This window comes from Bos grunniens, chromosome 28 (genome assembly GCF_055505025.1).
Source record: "Bos grunniens cultivar Pamir isolate PY7600 chromosome 28, Bosgru_T2T1.0, whole genome shotgun sequence".
Classification (NCBI taxonomy): Eukaryota; Metazoa; Chordata; class Mammalia; order Artiodactyla; family Bovidae; genus Bos; species Bos grunniens.
Window position 1 is genome coordinate 23621710 of NC_141192.1, and position 19754 is coordinate 23641463.

At 36.1% G+C, this 19754-nt stretch overlaps 1 protein-coding gene and 1 long non-coding RNA gene across 11 annotated transcripts in view; both read left to right on the forward strand.

Annotated features, from left to right (window-relative positions):
- The window catches only part of LOC147343035 (uncharacterized), a 42112-nt gene extending 26534 nt beyond the window's left edge, over positions 1-15578 (forward strand). The window contains exon 2 of the long non-coding RNA XR_015156695.1: positions 13482-15578. This is a non-coding gene — a long non-coding RNA (uncharacterized LOC147343035). The remainder of the gene's footprint in view (positions 1-13481) is intronic.
- Positions 1-19754, forward strand: part of CTNNA3 (catenin alpha 3) — a 1912303-nt gene that overhangs the window by 1572306 nt on the left and 320243 nt on the right. The gene's annotated exons all lie outside the window — the stretch shown is intronic.

Genomic DNA, 19754 nt, shown 5'->3' on the forward strand with positions numbered 1-19754 from the left:
AATATGGATTAAAAAGCAAGAGGGAAAGTGACAAAAAAATGTAGAGGCCTGAAGACCTCTTTTGAAGAGATATATTGACTTTCTGCACCTGTTTGGCCATTACACTGAATATTAATGTGCATTTGCACATGGTTGATCAACATCGTTCTGCCAGCCATGATGCAGTGAAGACAGATTGCTTCTGTCAGGACAGCCAAGTAGGAGCTTCTACACTAGATCTCAAAGGGGAAAATGTAACATAAGCATGAACCCAGATAACAGTCTTGATTGAAAGAAGACATGTTGCACTTTAAACAATAGAATTAGACAATGTGTTCTAAAATCAAGTAGAAATGATGGTAAAAAGAATTTAATTCTATATGCTTTACAAACTATGTAAATTCTTTATATTTTCAGCTCTAAAATACCTTTGTATCACTCCAAAATTTGTTCTTAATTTAGTAGAGATGGTGGGTGTGAAAGCATGTTTAAGGTAATATTAGTAATTACCTGATACTGGAGCTAGGAACTTGGCCATTGTTCTCTGATAGTACCTCTTAAAATTATTCACCAATTCCTGCCATCTATAGACACTCAATCACTTTGTCATCCTGTCTGAATCCTCTATCCTTTCTCTACAATAATTTTTACTCAAGCTTGGATATCTGCTTATTTTTATTTCCTTCAGGAAGGATTTTCTCAACTGTACTTCTGAATTAGGTACTCTCATATATCCATGTATTTTTCATGCCTGCCAATTATAACATTGTTTGCAATTGTTTATCATATTTTCTGTTAGAATCTAAACTCCAGGGAAAACCAAAGCTATGGTTCTAGATCTCTCTTTCACTGTGTTATCATGGTGCTTGGCACATAGTAGATACTGAATAACTAGTTTTTAACTGAATAAATGAATGAATGATATGTTCCAAATTTAAAATTAGAGAGGAATATTAAGATGTAAAATAATAATAATATTTTAAATAAGAATTCATTAATATTTTAAAATATTTTGAAATCTAGGCAAATAAATTTAAACTATGTTCTCAAATTAGTAGGTTGGCTTTGATACTGTATTTGACAATCATAGAGATTTGGGTAATATAAATGCTGCTGCTGCTACTGCTGCTAAGTCGCTTCAGTCGTGTCCGACTCTGTGCGACCCCATAGACGGCAGCCCACCAGGCTCCTCCGTCCATGGGATTTTCCAGGCAAAAGTACTGGAGTAGGGTGCCGTCACCTTCTCTGGGGTAATATAAATAAATAAATACTAATATATACATGTGTTCCCCATCCTGAACCCTCGTATACCTGTGGCGGATTCATTTTGATATTTGGCAAAATTAATACAATTAGGTAAAGTTTAAAAATAAAATAAAATTAAAAAAAAATACTAATATATAGATACGGATTTTTATTCTCGTAAAAATTTGTATTCATTTTAAAGTTTCCATTAACATATATAAAGGTTGATATATTTCTCAAAGAAATGCTTCTGCTAGATTAAATTGATGCTTTTCATATTTTATCGATATAGTATGATTTTAACAGTATATTTTAGTTTAAACTGTTTGGAGGAAAATTCTGGTTCAATTACTTAATAGCTGTGTTATATTAGCCAAGTTGCTTAACCTCTCTGTAAATGTTTCCTCAAATAAATGAGGTTGATAAATCCCCACTCAGGATTAAATGCTCCATATTCGGAAGCACTTGAAACTCTAGGACATAGTAAATTCTTACTAAATACTTCTTGTTATTACTCAAACAATATTTATATTTCCAATTTTTGAACTATGTTAAAGAGTAATAAGTTTCACTCTTAATTCTCATATCATTTTGATATCCTAAAATATCATGAAATATTTCTTATGTAGATATGTAGCTGTATTGCTTTGATATTTTCCCATTTAGTTTTAATTTACAAACACAAAAATACTGGAACTTCTGGATTATAAGAATTTGTTTCAGTGTATTATGATGTCTTGGTGGAAAGATTCAATATTTTAGATGCTAATTTTTATCTTTGAATAACCTTTAACAATACAACTCCACCCTAATTGTTGAGGGAGAACTTTTGGAAATGGACAAAATTATTCTAAAATCACTTTCTTACAACAATACCAAATATCAACCAAGTGGTTAAAAACATTTAGAAAATGAAGACTATGTGGAAACATTTTCAACTGTCAGGTATTTAAAGAATTTCAAAGGTATAATGTTAGTCATTTGGTACTGCTTCTCCAATACAAAGGTCAGTAGAATGAAAGAAATGTCCATGAGAGAGACCTAATTAAGTGAAGGTATTGGGGCAGGCCACGGCTTCTGGCTACAGTCTTCTTTCTGGAGAGCTTGTCTCAACCTGGCCTTTTAATGGTTCCCATCTAAGGAATTTCTAGTGCATGTATTGCTGTCTTTAGTCTCATGTGCTCAGTTGCTCAGTCATGTTCTACTCTTCGTGACCCCATGAACTGCATCCTGCAAGACTCCTCTGTCCATGGGATTTTCCCAACAAGAATACTGGAGTAGGTTGCCATTTCCTTCTCCAAGGGATCTTTCTGACCCAGGGATTGAACCCCTGTCTCCTGCGTCTCCTGCATCGCAGGCAGGTTCCTTCCTGCTGAGCTACGGGGAAAGCCTTTAGTCCCTTGTAACACTACAAATCTATCCGTAAGTTATTGGAGCAAAGATCACTTCTCCGAAGTCATTCCTGGAGAATAGTTTATAACACAGACCAATATGAAAGATCTATACCATCCAGTACTTATATTCTTCATCATATACAGTAATTGGCCAATTCTAACTTTAGGCTGTTGTTGGTAGTGGTGGTGGTGAATTATATAAAAGACAGATGTAGCAATGGTACAGAAGTAATTACAGAGGCCAAGACACAAAAATAAAAGGCAGTACTGGGATGACAATACTGGATAGAAAAAGCTCTGAATAAGCAGAAATAAATTTTGAAAGAAAATGCAAGTTGTAATGTCAGGAGAAGAGGGAAACAACAGAAGCACAGCGTAGTTGAGTCAGCACAGAATATTGGACTGAGAGCAATAGACACCTACAGATAAGATAATAATAAAACAGCAAGTTTGTTAGAGCTACAGCATATCTGGATATGTAGGAAAATTTGTACCTGCCATTTAGAATGCATTATTGTGCCCCTGAGGTTATTTTGATTCCAAGATTATGAAGTGGTTTGGTGGTGGTGGTGTTCTATATTTCAGAATAATGAGGCTCTTTGCCCTGTCATTGTTATATACAGTGAGAATATAGTGGGTAGCATTTCTAGATGGAGAAGACAATGGCAACCCACTCCAGTATTCTTGCCTGGAGAATCCCAGGGACAGGGGAGCCTGGTGGGCTTCCGTCTCTGGGGTTGAACAGAGTCAGACATGACTAAAGCGACTTAGCAGCCGCAACAGCAGCATTTCTAGAAGCAAAGAGAAATTTCACAATTCCACTAGAGATTTTAATGTTAATCAATCTCATAGGTAAATTAAGAATTCTGGACTGGAACAATTTGTGGAAATATTAATATTTCTGCATACTGTGTAAATAGAAAATGATACCATGTCAGTAGCATTAAACTGGGTTAGAGAAAATTCATTTCAGTAATCACTTGTACTGCTTTTTGAAAATAAACCTAGATATAAATCAGTATAAGAAGTTTGAGATTGGTGTGGATTTTGACTACAGAATCCTGAGAGTAATCCAAAATCTGAGGATAATTGTCCATTTTTTCTCATGAACAAGTTGAGCTACAAATCTGAAGATTTTTTTTTTAATTTTTTAATTGAATGATAATTCCTTTACAGAAGTTTGTGGTTTTCTGTCATACATAAAGAATCAGCCATAGGTACATCCATGTTGCCTCCCTCCAAGACCTCACTCCCATCTTCCTCCCCACCCCACCCTTCAGCCTGTCAAAGAGCCCCTGTTTGAGTTCCCTGAATCATACAGAAAATTCCCATTGGCTATCTGTTTTACACATGGTATTGTAAATTTCTGTGTTACTGTCTCCATATGTCTCCCCTTCTCCCTCTTCTCCTCCCACCTTATTCATCAGTTCAGTCGGTCAGTCATGTCTGACTCTTTGTGACCCTATGGACTACAGCATGCCAGGCCTCCCTGTCCATCACCAACTCCCAGAGCTTACTCAAACTCATGTCCATTAGTTGGTGATGCCATCCAACCATCTCATCCTCTGTTGTCCCCTTCTCCCACTTTTAATCTTTCCCAGCATCAGGGTCTTTTCTAATGAATCAGTTCTTCACATCAGGTGGCCAAAATATTGGAGTTTCAGCTTCATCATCAGTCCTTCCAATGAACACCCAGGACTGGTCTCCTTTAAGATGGACTGGTTGGATCTCCTTGCAGTCCAAGGGACTCTCAAGAGTTTTCTCCAGCACCACAGTTCAAAAACATCAATTCTTTGGCACTCAGCTTTCTTTATAGTCCAACTCTCACATCCATATATGACTACTGGAAAAACAATAGCTTGGACTAGATGGACCTTTGTTGGCAAAATAATGTCTCTGCTTTTTAATATGCTGTCTAGGTTGGTCATAACTTTTCTTCCAAGGAGCAAGTGTCTTAATTTCATGGCTGCAATCACTATCTGCAGTGATTTTGGAGCCCCCCAAAAATAAAGTCTGCCACTGTTTCCACTGTGTCCCCATCTATTTGCCATGAAGTGGTGGGACTGGATGCCACAATCTTAGTTTTCTGAATGTTGAGTTTCAAGCCAACTTTTTCACTCTCGTCTTTCATCAAGAGGCTCTTTAGTTCTTCACTTTCTGTCATAAGGGTGGTGTCATCTGCATATCTGAGGTTATTGACATTTCTCCCAGCAATCTTGATTCCAGCTTGTGCTTCATCCAGCTCAACATTTCTCACGGTGTACTCTGCATATAACTTAAATAAGCAGGGTGACAGTGGTGTTAGGCACATCTGTTTCCACAGCTGCTTCAAAGTGCCCCTCTCAGCATAAGTGCAGTGCTGCCAGCCCCCTTACTTGTCCCTGGGATCATTGCTTGTGCTTCTGTTCGCCTGTCCTGCCCTGCGCTGCTGGCTGAAACTTGCTAGGTAGGTGCTTCTGTGCAACCTTCAGGGTTGCAGGCAACTTGTATGGGCTTCCCTCAGCCCCCTAAGCTCACCCTCTGTGTCGCAGGCTTGTGTGCATTTGTTTCAGTTCCTGGACTGTCCTCTGCGTTGCGGGGTTACTGTGGACTTGTTTCGTCTCCCTGTGCCTGCCCGCTGTGTCTCGGGGTTTATGTGCCCTTGTTTAGTCTCGCTGCCTGCACTCTTTGTCTCTGTGGTTATTTGTTCTTCTTTCCATTGAGCCAGGAAGGTTGTGTGCACTGCCCAAGTTTGTATGCCTCCCCTGTATCGGCACCCTACTCCCAGCCCTTTGCACAGGCTGTGTTTGTCTGCTGAGGTACATATGGCTACCAGGGCCTTGCCCTGGGCTGCAAGGGTTGTGTGCGCTGGCTGGGTTTGTATGCCGCGCCACTCTCAGTTCCCCAAGCCTGCAGTCTGTTTGGGGCCACAGTCAATGAGCTCTTAATGGCCTAAGAAGGGCAGCTTTCTCTGTTTACTCCCCTCCAAGCCAACCAATCCATTCTGAAGGAGATCAGCCCTGGGATTTCTTGGGAAGGACTGATGCTAAAGCTGAAATTCCAGTACTTTGGCCACCTCATGCGAAGAGTTGACTCATTGGAAAAGACTCTGATGCTGGGAGGGATTGGGGGCAGGAGAAGGGGACGACAGAGGATGAGATGGCTGGATGGCATCACTGACTCGATGGATGTGAGTCTGAGTGAACTCTGGGAGTTGGTGTTGGGGAGGCCTGGTGTGCTGTGATTCATGGGGTCGCAAAGAGTCGGACATGACTGAGCAACTGCACTGAACTGAACTGACTAAAGTCCCTGCTTTGCCTGGTTTTCTGAGACTTCGCAGCTCCCCTTTGGGCCCACCTGTGAGGGACTTTCCCTGTGCACAGGAACTCCTATTTCAGGGCTCCTTTGGGGCACAAGTTCCTGCCCAGAAATTCTCCATCTTTTCCCTTTTATGTCTCTCTCTTCTCTCCCTGGAGGCCTGGGGTCTTCTGCTGTTACCTAGGGGTTGCTTTGTAGGAATTGTTCCATATCTTGATGAGTTTTTGATGTATTTGTGGGGAGGCTGGTGATCTACCCATCTTACTCCACCATCTTCTGTCCTCCAAAGATGTTAGTTTTAATAAATCATTTCGGGATAAATTTTATGTATTATGAGTTATTTATTTATATGTCTGGATCTGTCTCCTTTGGCCTGTAAGAAGTTATGCAGAGATCCTGTGTACCCTCCAACTGTATGTAGCACCTTGCTTAAACATACTGCTCTGTTCAACCAAGAAATTAAGAGTAATTCTGTTGATCATATTTTATCAGTTTTACGTCACTTCTTGTTAGTGTGCATACCTTTTATTTTTTAACCTAAGAAGACAAGGACAATTTAAGGTTTGGGTTTTTTGTTATTTTTGTTTGTTTGTGGTTTATCTGGTATAATATCAGTGACTTTGAAAAAATCCTCATTTTTCCTCAATCTCCCTAATAGTTTCTCATTCTTACTGAAAAGGCAATGCATGGGTCAGTACATGTGAAACACCATTTTTGTATTTATATGTATTTGAAATCCTTAGATGGTTAGTTCCTTAAAATTAGGTATTTTGCCATAACTGAATTGAACAATTTTTATTCTTTTTTCTAAACATATTATAATACTTTGTTCTTCAGTAATTTAAAGTTATTTTTGGGATTGCATAGATAACTTTTATTCCTGTTCTTTTTTACATATTTTGTATTTACCACCATGCATTAAAGTTATTTTCTCAAAATTCATCCTTTGGTTACTGATATCTGTCTTCTTTGTTAGCAAATGTTTTCATTGTTAGCTTTATGATTTTAGTGATTTCTTTCAATTATCCGTCTCCTTTAAAATTACCAATGTTTGGAGAGGATAGGCTTCTGAGTTTTCTCCTAATCTCTAGTTTTAAAACTTTATTTATTTATTTTTTAGAAAATAAGGTTAACAAAGAGCATCTGTTCGTTTAATTTTGTAGTACTACAGTGCATCTGGTAACACAGTAGGCTATCTATTCAGTTCTTTCAGGGATCTGTAGGTAATATAAAAAGTATTATTTGTCTTGCTTGGCTGGTATATATTCAAAAGACCAAAGATGGAAACACATATGGATGATGCCATGCTTAAGGTTAAGATACCTGTGTTTTATAAACAGAAAAATCAAGTGTGATCATTGCAGATGGGCCACTTGCATAAGTTAACGTTGACATCAGAATTGTGATTTGTATTTCCTGAGTTTGGTTCTTCATTTAAAATGTTAATGTTTCATTTTCATAGGCATTGACTTTTAGAATCCTGAATTTCCCTAAGAGAACAGAAAGGCAGAATGGGGTAATTACAATCCAGACTTTCCTACTAAGCAACCTTGAGTGAAATAATACACCCAATGTATGAGTTAGCATTAGAAGGAAAATGCAGAAATACAAATTACATATGTTAATGTGATTAAACAAGGGGCCTATCTACTGAGGCTGTTCTAAAGCCATGGCAACCTATGTAAGCAAACTGATACCTAAAGCAGTCTTTTCCTGTAAACATCTCAAAGTTAAGAAATTAAAGAAGTTAAAAACTACCAATCACAAATGGCCAATTTAGGCTTTCCCAAATAAGGCAACTGTTTAAGCTCTAGCAAATCAAGTAGCCATCTGGCTTTGCTTTCATGTCTGCTTTATCCAGGCCTTTCCTGTAGCTCCTATGTTGGAAGGACTCCTAGCCATCTTTTGTATACATTTATTGCTCAGTTCAAAGTGATATTTGCTCAAATACCATAAACTCTTCAAAAATTTAATTGCTTCAGTTTATCTTTTAACACATATTTATAAGGAATGTGGGCTTCCCCTGTGGCTCAGTGGTAAAGAATATGCCTGCAATGCAGGAGATGTGAGATCAATCCCTGGGTCGGGAAGATCATGTGGAGGAGGGCATGGCAGCCCACTCCAGTATTCCTGCCTGGAGAATTCCATGGACAGAGGAGTCTGGCAGACTACAGTCCATGAGGTAGCAAAGAGTCAGACATGATTGAAGTGACTGAGCATGCACATGCCTAGGGAATATAGTTGTCAGAATAATATGTACGTGGATACGTGTGTTTATGTATATGTTAAATTAGTCACACTATTGTCCCTGCTTTAATATTTATAGCCTGTTTTCTTAGAATAGCAGGCAGAGGAATTTAAACTGAGCATAATGGGAAAAGGTAATAAACATGATTTTGTGTCAAGAAAAACTACCAAACTTAACATGGAAACAAATGTTTAGCAGTATATATTACAACATCATGTCTTGTCCCAAAATGTGTACACAGATAAAGAGAATGTGAACAAAAATGTAAGGAAACCACGATCAATACCACCTGAAGCTCGTAAAGGAAATACTTAAAATGACTGATGAAAAGCAAGTGTGGAACATATTCACCTCAAAGAGTATTTTTGAGTAAATTGTAGAATGCTCCTGGTGATATAATTGCCTCATTTTCTTTCTAGATGATGGCGAAGTTCTGTTGTTGATGATATTGTTATTGAATGTTCCTAATCTATCAGGTTTTCTCAACTTGGTTTCTGAACCCAAAAAACACTATCGAAGAGCAATGATAGGATTGAAAGTGAAAGTGAAGTTGCTCAGTCATGTCCAACTCTTAGCGACCCCATGGACTGTAAGGCTACAGGCTCCTCCATCCATGGGATTTTCCAGGCAAGAATACTGGAGTGCCATTTCCTTCTCCAGGCAATCTTCCCAACCCAGGGATTGAACCAGGGTCTCCCACATTGTAGGCAGACGCTTTATCGTCTGAGCCACCAGGGAAGTTCAATGATAGGATTAGGCTTTTTCAAATATGAATAGTCCACCCATTGATTTTAATGGAAAAATACCGCAGAGTTGGGAGGCTGTGGATGGGGCAAATAGTACCTTAGTTTTTTCACCTCCAGGGTTAAGTGAATAAAAATTTAAAACAATATGAGTGTGCTTTATATTTTAGAAAAAGTAAAATATGATAAAAAATGACATCTTTTTAAGAATTTCATGTAAATTACAATTATTTCTTTTGCCATGGATTAGCTCTTGGATTATGTTAGACACCTTTAATATAAGCTTTCATAAAACCCTGTGTCTAACTTATCACTGCATTTACTATTTGTTATTAGAACTTCTTTGTTGATTCTCTATGATCTCTATCAAAATAAAAGCTCTTCCTGAATAGGCACCATATTTATCATACTCACCAGTGTAATGCTAACACCTAATACAATAGTTTTCACATTGGAAAAAAATCATGCTTATTTTGTGGTTACTTAAACAATTTCTTAATTACACAGATTTTAAAAAGTATTGCATTTTGGGCTTCCCTGGTGGCACAGTGGTAAAGATTCCACCTGCAATGCAGGAGACCCAGGTTTGATCCCTGAGTCGGGAAGATCCCTTGGAGAAAGAAATGGCAATCCACTCCAGTATTCTTATCTGGAGAATCTCATGGACAGAGGAGCCTGGCAAAGGGCCTGGAGTCACAGAGAGCTGGGCATGACTGAGCCACTTAACACAGCACAAAACATATTTATAATAGAAACATTAGAAATAATAGAGAAAAAGAACAAAATCATCAGTTGTTGTACTACCCACAGATAACTAATACATGTTCTTTCAAACATTTTTATGTAGATGTATGCAAATATATCTCTCTATAAATTTATTAGTTTTCCAAAATGGGGTCAGGTTATACATATTGTTCTCTAACCTCTGTTTTTCACCTCCAGTTGAAGCCTCCCCACCCAAAACCTTGTTTATTGCTGTTTTCTAAACCAGCCATGTCACACTATTTTAGCATTGTATCTCAGACATAAAATGAATGTAATCCTTCTTTGGCTAGCTACATAGACTAGCAAACACCTTTGCAGGCCCCTCTTATGTTGCAAAGTCACTCAAACTAGAGCATAAGTGACAGAAACCATCCTATCAGTGTTCTTGAACAGTGTTTCCCTCGGTGATGTAAAATATGAATTCTTCACATCCAGAAAAATGTTTTAGATAGCAACTGCTGGACTGCAATCTGAATTGGTCATTGTTGCAATTGCAATATTACAAATATACCCTTTAAAAAAATTGAAGCTACAGTACTGACCTCAAGAAAATGGTATTTTGAGAAAGTTACAAATAATGGTTGATTATGAGGCTAATCATGCCTTCAAATTGCAAGGAAAAAAAAAAAAAGGTACAACATGCGTTCAATAGTTAGCATTCCACCCAGAGAGTATATAGTCCATAGTGTCACAAAGACTTGGACATGACTGAAGTAACTTAGTACAGAGAACATAGTCTAACAAAATATGATGGGAACTATGTCACATTTGTCATTGCTTGATTAACAATTATGTTTCTATTCTTGCAAAATACAATAATTCCCTTAAATTTCTGGTAGCAAACCACAGAATGCTATATGAAACTTGGGCAGGCACAAGTCTTTGCTAGCCTTGTAACTTACTCTTCTATTGGTGAAAGAGAGGAAGATTGCCTGAGTCTATATAGACATGTTCATTTGTTAAATATTCAAAATAAAACCTCTTTCCTATTTTGATAATTGTGGAAATCTTTGATATTTGAGGTTTTTATCAACTGTATGTAATATGTGCATGACAAAATAAACTTTTAACATTAACAACCGAACAAATTCTAAATGAACACAAGTATGCTAGAAAGTTGAACCTGGGAAAACAGTTTTCTTTGTTATGTACTATGTGCTTTTTGTTTGAAAATTGGATTACCTATCATAGGGTAGGTGAGGATGGGGAAATAATTTCAGGAAAAAAAAAACTAAACTCTTGTTAATTTTACATTCTTACTGAAAGTTATGCATGATTCTGATTTTAGGTTCTCAAACTGTATATTTTTCAAAGACTAGCAGGTGGAGGACGTCCATGGTGGTCCAATGGTTTACATTTTGCCTCTAGTGCAAGAGGTACAGGTTCAATCCCTGGTCTGGGAGTTAGATTCCCATACCCCTTGTGGCCAAAAAACCAAAACATGAAACAGAAATAGTATTTTAACAGATTCAATAAAGACTTTAAAAATGGTTTATATTTTTTTAAAAAAGCTTAAAAAAAAAAAAGAATAGCAAGTGAAATTTCCTCTGAAAAAGAAATTATGCATCCTTTCTCAACCCTGTAAAAATATCTTAAAGATTAAATATTGCTAAATATTTAATTACAGTAGATTCAAATATGTTATATCTGTCTAGATTTATTGATACATATCTAGTTATAGGCATAGCTTTCCTATGAATTTATACACTTGATATATGGTTATAGTTTATTTTGGTATTAGCCTAATCCAGTAAGAGTTACTTAACTAGGGGAAAACAGTATAAATTAAGAAGTCAGATTGGATTATAAAAAAAAAAAAAAATCTTGTTCTGACTACATCTCTAAGTTTGAACTTTTCTGTGCTTCATTTTATTTGTTTATTTTTCTATTCATAATTTTCTGTAATTGGAAGATACACGGAGATACCCATGCACAGTAGTACACCCTTATCCAAAGTTTTGCTTTCTGTGGTTTCAGTTATTCATGGTCAATTGTGGTACAAAAATATTGAGTGAAAAATTTCAGGAATAAGCAATTTATAAATCTCAAATCATGTGCTTTCTGAGTAGAGATGAAATCCCACATTGTTCCACTTCACCTGGCCTGAGACATGACTTTCTCCAGCATATCTACACTGTACATGCTGTCCACCTATCAGTATGTGTAGGAAAAAACAGCATAGGCTTTTGTACTATCTGGGTTTCAGGCATCCACTGTGAGTCCCCTCTTATTTTGGAGGGGACAACTGTAGTTTTTTTGTTTGTTTGTTTGTTTGTTTTAACAAATGAGACTACAAACAATTCAAGAGGAGAAATTAAAATTTCATTTGACCTTTCCTTAATTGAAGTGACTATATTTTCCAAAACCAGAACTGGGAAATAGGTATATAAAATGTACTAGGGTGAGTAAATAGACAATGTAAAAAAGTATTCTAAATTAAATAAGCCTGTAAAAAATAGGGCAGATAGTTAATTTATTTAGCTGTGGGAGAGAAGTATGGAGCTAACAGATGATGATAAGTGGCCAGTAAAATAACATATAATCTTAAATCCTTACTAAGTCTGGCCCTACATATTGCCAGATTGGTTTCCTTGTTCATTTTTATCACAACCAGCTGGATATGTTTCTGTGGATTTGTTTCTTTGTTTCTGGTTTAACAAGATGTGTGTCCAATCTACTTATACCTATCTAAAAAAATTAGTTTAAATATACTTACAAATAGTTGACTAGTCTTTGGGTGTTAAACTGATGAGAGAAGGCATCACATAGCTTTGAAATATAACTGGATTATATGTGGTTATTTTTAATAAAAAGAAATAAAATTATTATCATGAATATAATATATAGAAGTATATATTATATAATACAATTATATTTCATTATATATAATCAAAATATATAATTATACATAATCATATATAGAATTATCTTAAAATTTTTAAATTAGAAATAAAAATTATAAAGAAAAGAATAAAAAAATGTATACTTTGGTACATTGCCTATTTATCTCTTGCTGTGCAACAAATTACCATCAAATTTAGTGGCTTATGCAGCAATATTTATCATCTCTTATTTTCTATAGGTCAGGAATCTGTCATAGCCTGGGTTTGTTCTCTGGTTGACGATCTGTCCCAAGACTCAGGTTGTTACCTGGAGCTGCAGTCTATCTGAAGTCTCACAGAGGGAACAATTTGCTTTCAAACTTTCTCACATGATTTTGGGCAGGATTCACTACCTCTCAGTTTGTTAGGCTGGTTGTTAAAGGGTCCACCTTCAGTTCCTTATCATGTGTGCATCTCCAAAAAGCAGCTTGCAACATGGCAGATGGCTTCATCAGAATGAACCAAATGATAAGGTGAGAGAGCACATATGAGGGAAACAAAAGGCAGTCTTTTATACGCGAATCTTGAACGTGACATCTCATTATAGCAGTATTCTATTCATGACAAACAAGTCACTAGATACAGCCTATACTCAAGAGAAAGGGAATACACATACTTGTAAATACTAGGAAGTAGAGGTCACTGGGGGACATTTTAGATGCCAATTATCACACATTGCAAAATAACAAGTTATTCTCATGATAATTTTTACCAGCCTCAAGGATATGATCAATAGATAGGTTTCCCATTTTGCTTAGGTCGGTTTCAAATACTCTTAACACAATTGTATAAAGATTAGATATTTTACAGCAAAGAAACTACAGATAGTACATTGAATATGTAGGGTATATAACAATAGTGATCTTTAAGATTAATGTTCATATGTTATCCTTCACAAGTGTATCTTCACTGTAACATTATTTGTCAGGTATGTGTGCTGCGGCTGCTGCTAAGTTGCTTCAGTCGTGTCCGACTCTGTGCGACCCAATGGACGGCAGCCCACCAGGCTCCACCGTCCCTGGGATTCTCCAGGCAAGAACACTGGAGTGGGTTGCCATTTCCTTCTCCAGTGCATGAAAGTGAAAAGTCAAAGTGAAGTCGCTTAGTCATGCCCGACGCTTAGCGACCCCATGGACTGCAGCCTACCAGGCTCCTCTGTCCATGGGATTTTCCAGGCAAGAGTACTGGAGTGGGGCGCCAATGTGTGTGCATACGTATAACTCTATGGGGGCCCTGGACAAGGAAATCCTGCTACTTAATAAGGGGAGATGAAGTCACGTTGAAGAACCATAACTTATTTATAACAATCATGTTTCTTTGGATTATTATTTGATAAATATTTTACTGAAGTGTAACATACATGTAGAAAAGTACAAAATCAGAAATATACAGCTTCATAACTTTTTGCAAAGTGAAAAAACCATGTAATCAAGAAATGGAATGTTATCAATATGCTGGAAGCATGCCCTGTGTGCCTATCCAGGCATTAACCTTCTGAAAAGTAACCATTATTATCTACCACTATCCTAGTCCACTCAGGCTGCTATAACAAAGTTCTATAGACTGGGTGGTTTGTAAACAACAGAAATGTATTTCTTACAGTTCTGGAGGCTGTTAACACTGAGATGAGGGTGCCTGCATAGTTGAGTTCTGGTGAGAACCCTCTTCTGGTTTACAGACTGCTGTATTCTCATTGTATCCTCACATGATTGAGAGTAGAGAGTGGCAAGTTCTCTTGTGACTCCTCTAAGGGTGCTAATCTCATTCATGACGGCAATCTCCATGACCTCATCTAATACCAATGAACTCCAAAAGCCCACCTCCTAAATCTGTCACGCTGGGGAGAGTTTCAATATATGGATTTTGAAAGGAAACAAACAGTCTAAGACAACAATCATAAATTACTATTGTCTGTTATTTTTTCAATTTATGTAAATAAAAGCAAGTATGTCCACATTTCTATCAGGGTTATTTTACTCAAAATGATTTGTGAGATTCAACTATGACATTTTGTTTAGCAAGGTTCATTCATTTCCATTGATGAAAAAAAATCATTTCATTTGGCAATTAGCAGTAGTACTGTTGTGAACATTCTTTGTACATATCTTTTATCACACATATGAATACATTTCCAATGGATACTTACCAAGGAGTGTCCTAGGTCATCATATATGATGCATTCAGTTTTAAAAAATGTTGCCAGTTTCTAAAGTTCTTTTTAATCAAATTTATATATACCGAAGAATGGATGCTTTTGAACTGTGGTGTTGGAGAAGACTTTTCAGAGTCCCTTGGACTGTAAGGACATTCAACCAGTCCATTCTGAAGGAGATCAGCCCTGGGTGTTCTTTGGAAGGAATGATGCTAAAGCTGAAACTCCAGTACTTTGGCCACCTCATGCGAAGAGTTGACTCATTGGAAAAGACTCTGATGCTGGGAGGGATTGGGGGCAGGAGAAGGGGACGACAGAAGATGAGATGGCTGGATGGCATCACTGACTCGATGGATGTGAGTCTGAGTGAACTCCGGGAGTTGGTGATGGACAGGGAGCCCTGGCGTGCTGTGATTCATGGGGTCGCAAAGAGTCGGACATGACTGAGCGACTGATCTGATCTGATCTGATATATACCAGAAACGTTTAAGAGTTGGTTTTTAAATTGTTCCTCATTTAGCCAACATTTGATAGTATTAGTCTTTTTATTTTAGCCATTCTGGTTGATGTGTAATGGTATTGCATTTTAATATGCATTTTTTGATTGATATGAACATTGAAAACCTTTCATATGTTTATTGATCGTTTGAAATTCCTGTTTTGTGAAGTACCTATTTAAGACACTTAACTATATTTTTAGTGAGTCTTGATTTTTTAAAATTGATTTATAAGATTCTTATACATTCTAGATGCTAATTTGTCAGATAAATGTATTGTGAATATCCTCTTCCATTCTGCGGCATGCTTTTCACTTAATGGCTTATTTGAGTTATGTTATTTTTATTTTAATAAAAGCCAAACATTAATTGGGCTTTTCCTTTATGGTTAGTGACTTTTTATCCTGTTTAAGAAATAATTGCCAGGCCTCAAGGTCATGATATTGCATGGGGCTTTATTTTATTTTATTTTACTTTTAAATGAACAAGCCACCTGAAATTGACTTCTGACTATGTTGTGAGATAAAGGTCAAGAAACATTTTTCCCACATGGATATCCTATAGACTTCTTAAAATTACTGAAACAGTCATTTTCCCACTTCATTTCAAGGTCAACTTTGTCATAAATGACTGTATATGTGTCTATCTATCTAAACTAATGAGAATTAACATCTTTATAATCCTGAATCTTCTAATGAATGAACATGGTAAATTGTATTTATCTATTGTTGTAAAACAAATTGCCACAGGTCTACCAGGTGGCAAAGTGGTGCTAGAAGTAAAGAACCAGCCTGCCAATGCAGGAGACAGATGTGCTTTGATCCCTGGGTTGGAAAGATCCCCTGGAGAAGGAAACGGTAACCCACTCCAGTATTCTGGGCTGGAAAATTCTATGGACAGAGAAACCCAGCAGGCTACAGTCCATGGGATCACAAAGAGTCAGACATGACTGAAGCAACTCAGCATGCAACAGTATTAAACAAAACAAATTTATTATCTCATGGTTTCTATGAGTGGGTAATCTCAGTAAAAATTAGCTGGATTCTTATCCAGGGTCTCACCAGGATGAAACCAAGGTGTTTGCCAGGACTGCTATCTCAACTGAGCCTTGCAGAAGTCATCACTTTCTGTAGGGTTTAGCTCTGAAAAAGTCAAACTATACAGTGATAAGCACAAGTTGCATGTTATATTCCTTTTGATCTCCTTAGATCCCTCTCTACTGTTTAGATGGTGAAAACAAATTTTGTGCTTAAATGGTAACACAAAATTTCTTCCTTAGAAGCAGTAGTATAGTATTAAGATAATTTATTCAGTAGTGCTAATTTGATCTTTTGAAATCTGAGAGGAGGAGGAATGAAGAGAGAATGGGGGCTTTGTCAGATAATTGTGAAATTCTCAACTTTTTCATTGTTGGCATTCTTACAAATAGAGCTAAATCATACACATATTTGTGGATAATTGGATAATAATTGCTAGTTTATTTACTTTAGTTTTGCATTGAGCTTCTTTAGTTAAAGAGGAGGATAAAGTAACTTTATTAGTTTAAAACATATACTTGTTCCAAGCATTTCATTTTGTTTGCCCTTTAATCTGAAACAAGTGTGTGACTAAAACCACTAATTATATTGTATGAAGCCATCTTAGCATATAATAAAGGAAAACAGTATTAAAATCAGGAGCCAAGAAGTCAAGCTCCTATTACATCAAGTTACTTTCTCAAACCTTTATATTTGGGAAGAGTTCCCCCCTCCCCTAAAATGTTTCAGGAAGGTGACTGCTGGGTATTAGAACATTTCAAATGACTTCATCATAAGTAAAGAAAAGTACTTGATGATTCAGTAATTCTTGTGAATTTTATTCATTATAAAAATTATACTATATGGAAGGACTTTTTGGAATGAGGTTGGATTCAGTAATTAAAGCAAATCACAATGGGCAAATAAATTCAGACCTTTTTTGAAAACCTGCTAAGGATTATAAATTTCAGTTTTTAATGCCATTTAATTGCTACATGATAGTTCTCTTATAAAGCAGCATCTTATGGATAGCTCACATCTTAGGAGAGCAACTTCCTCCCCTCTGGAGTTAGTATTTTCTTAGGACTTTCATTAAAACATATTAGTTAACTTATAAAGTCCTTTTTTTGTATCCTCTTGCTGCTTATATTATTTAAGCATAATTGAGCAGGTGAAATTTGCATCAGTGTCTCACTCCTATTTATATACATCTTGTGGGACAAAAAGTTGAAAGATACAATTCCTAAATTAAAAGCAAATATTTTTGGATAAATAATCATTGTGCTCTACATTATTTTAGTAAGCGGCAATATGCTGTATGACATTTTCAATATCAAGTCTTATGGAGAGAGTATTTTGTAAAAATTGGTATATCCTGGGGTAGTGGAAAAATGTAGCCTATGAAATATGGCAGGCATGAGTTTGAATCTCCACTGGATAAATCTTTATTGCATTGAATATTTCCTACTAAGTATTAATGTAGTGATTTTGGGCATTTATATCTGACCAATAATTGTCAGTCTGGGTAATTTGTATTTTTAAACCTCAGTTTCCTCATCTATAAAATAGATTAAAACTTGTGTGAAGTTAATAGTCATGTTTTCCAATCCTGTCTAATGGGAATTATCATAACTTGTTGAAATGTTTTGTAGTGAAAAGAGAAATGAATGTACATGTATTCTAAAATTAAAAAAATATATATTAATTCTATAACATATTTTTCTCCAAAGAGTTTCTGTAAAATGTATGGACATATACTTATTTTTCATAAATAACATAATACCTAGTATACATAAATAGTTAAAAGATGCTAACTTCCTTTCCGCTACTTGGTATTATTCTTTAGACATTTAGATTTCTATTTCTTACTTGTTTTACCTGACTTATACATATATTTTTAATATCCAGAAACTTTACAAACAAAAATTGTGAGCCAAAGATACATTTCAGGAATGTTCTAAAAGTCAGCTTAATGGAATTAGACATTTTCTGAAACTTTTTGTTGTTGTTCATTTGTTTGTTTGCTTGTTGTTTTTGTTTTTAATCTCAGAGCTGAGAGAAGGGATGATAACATGGGCTTTATAATCCAAATATCTAATTATCCACATCTCAAATACACCAGGTCAAATAAATAAAATAAGTTTAGGAGCACAGTTATTACCAAATAATTTAGAAAAAATAAAAAAAAGGACATTTAACCAGACAAATTTTTTCTAGAAGAGAATCTCCATATAGAAAAGTATTCACATTATTTTGAAATATTTGCTACTGTATGAACACCTATAACATTTTAGTGCACTTATTTGTTTTCATGTCCTTCTGCTGGATTGTAGGATGTTTGAGAGCATCTGTTTTCTTTCTTTTTTTTCTTTCTTCCTTCTCCCCTCCATTCCTTTCTCTCCTTCCCTTGTTTCCTCCTTTCCTATTCACCTTTTTTAAATATATAGTAAACACTGATTTTTTTAAATAAATGAATAAACACAGGAATGAGAAAAAAAAGTGGTCAGAATGATGGTATTTGAATTGAAATGTATTGAAGCTAAGAATGCAGATTTATAAGCAGCAATGTAGCAAATTAGTAGACATTTTGAATGAGCAAGGTCCCTTTCTAAATTTATCAACTACAGAGTAGTTATGCCTGCTGGTTAAACACTCTTCAAGGGTGGAGTGTCATCTGCATAACATTACTCAGAAGCATGAAAAAAGTCACGTAGAAGGAAGACCAAAGAGGAAAACAGAAATCAATCCAAGAGAAAGAAACTAAGCAGAGCAATGGGTATTCTGAGAAAGTGGAAACTGCTACTTTCCAGCAAGACTCTAAGGAGAATAGCCCAAATCAATGCATTTTATGCCATTAAAGTGAACCTATTTAATTAAAATAATAAAGATCCAATGACCCATCAATTGGACAATAACCTAGGTCATAAAAGTTGCAAGGTCCTTTTCTATAATTTGTCCTCAACCCAGAAGCCTCTTCTGATTTGACTAACTTTAGACAAATCCTATGCAAAAGAATTACTTTCAAGCACTATTACTGCATCTGGTAATCCAAGTCATTCTATTTGTGGATACCCTAAATCTTAATCAACTATTAGAAACTATTGTAGTTGTTTATTGCTGTATAACAAATTACCCTGAACCTTAGTGGCTGGAAGGTACACCATCTGTTATCTCCCAGTTTCTGTGAATTAGGAATCCTGGAGTGGCTTAGCCAAATGGTTTTGACTCATGTTGTCTCATGAGGTTCCAGGCTTGGTGTTGGCTATAGTTTCAATATATGAAGACTTTTGATTGAGACTCAGGAATCTAGTTCTAATAAGGCTGTTTAAGAAGGTTAAGTTCTTCACCATATGAACTACATACAAACTGGCTTTTCCATGAACAAATGATAGAAAGGTGGGTGTGTGTGCACACACAAATGAGTGAGCAAGTGAATGAGAGAAAGGCCAAAATAGAAAACAGTTTTGTATAACCTGATCTCAGAAGTGACATCCCAGTAATTTTGGCCTTGTTGTATTGGTCATGTAGATCATTTC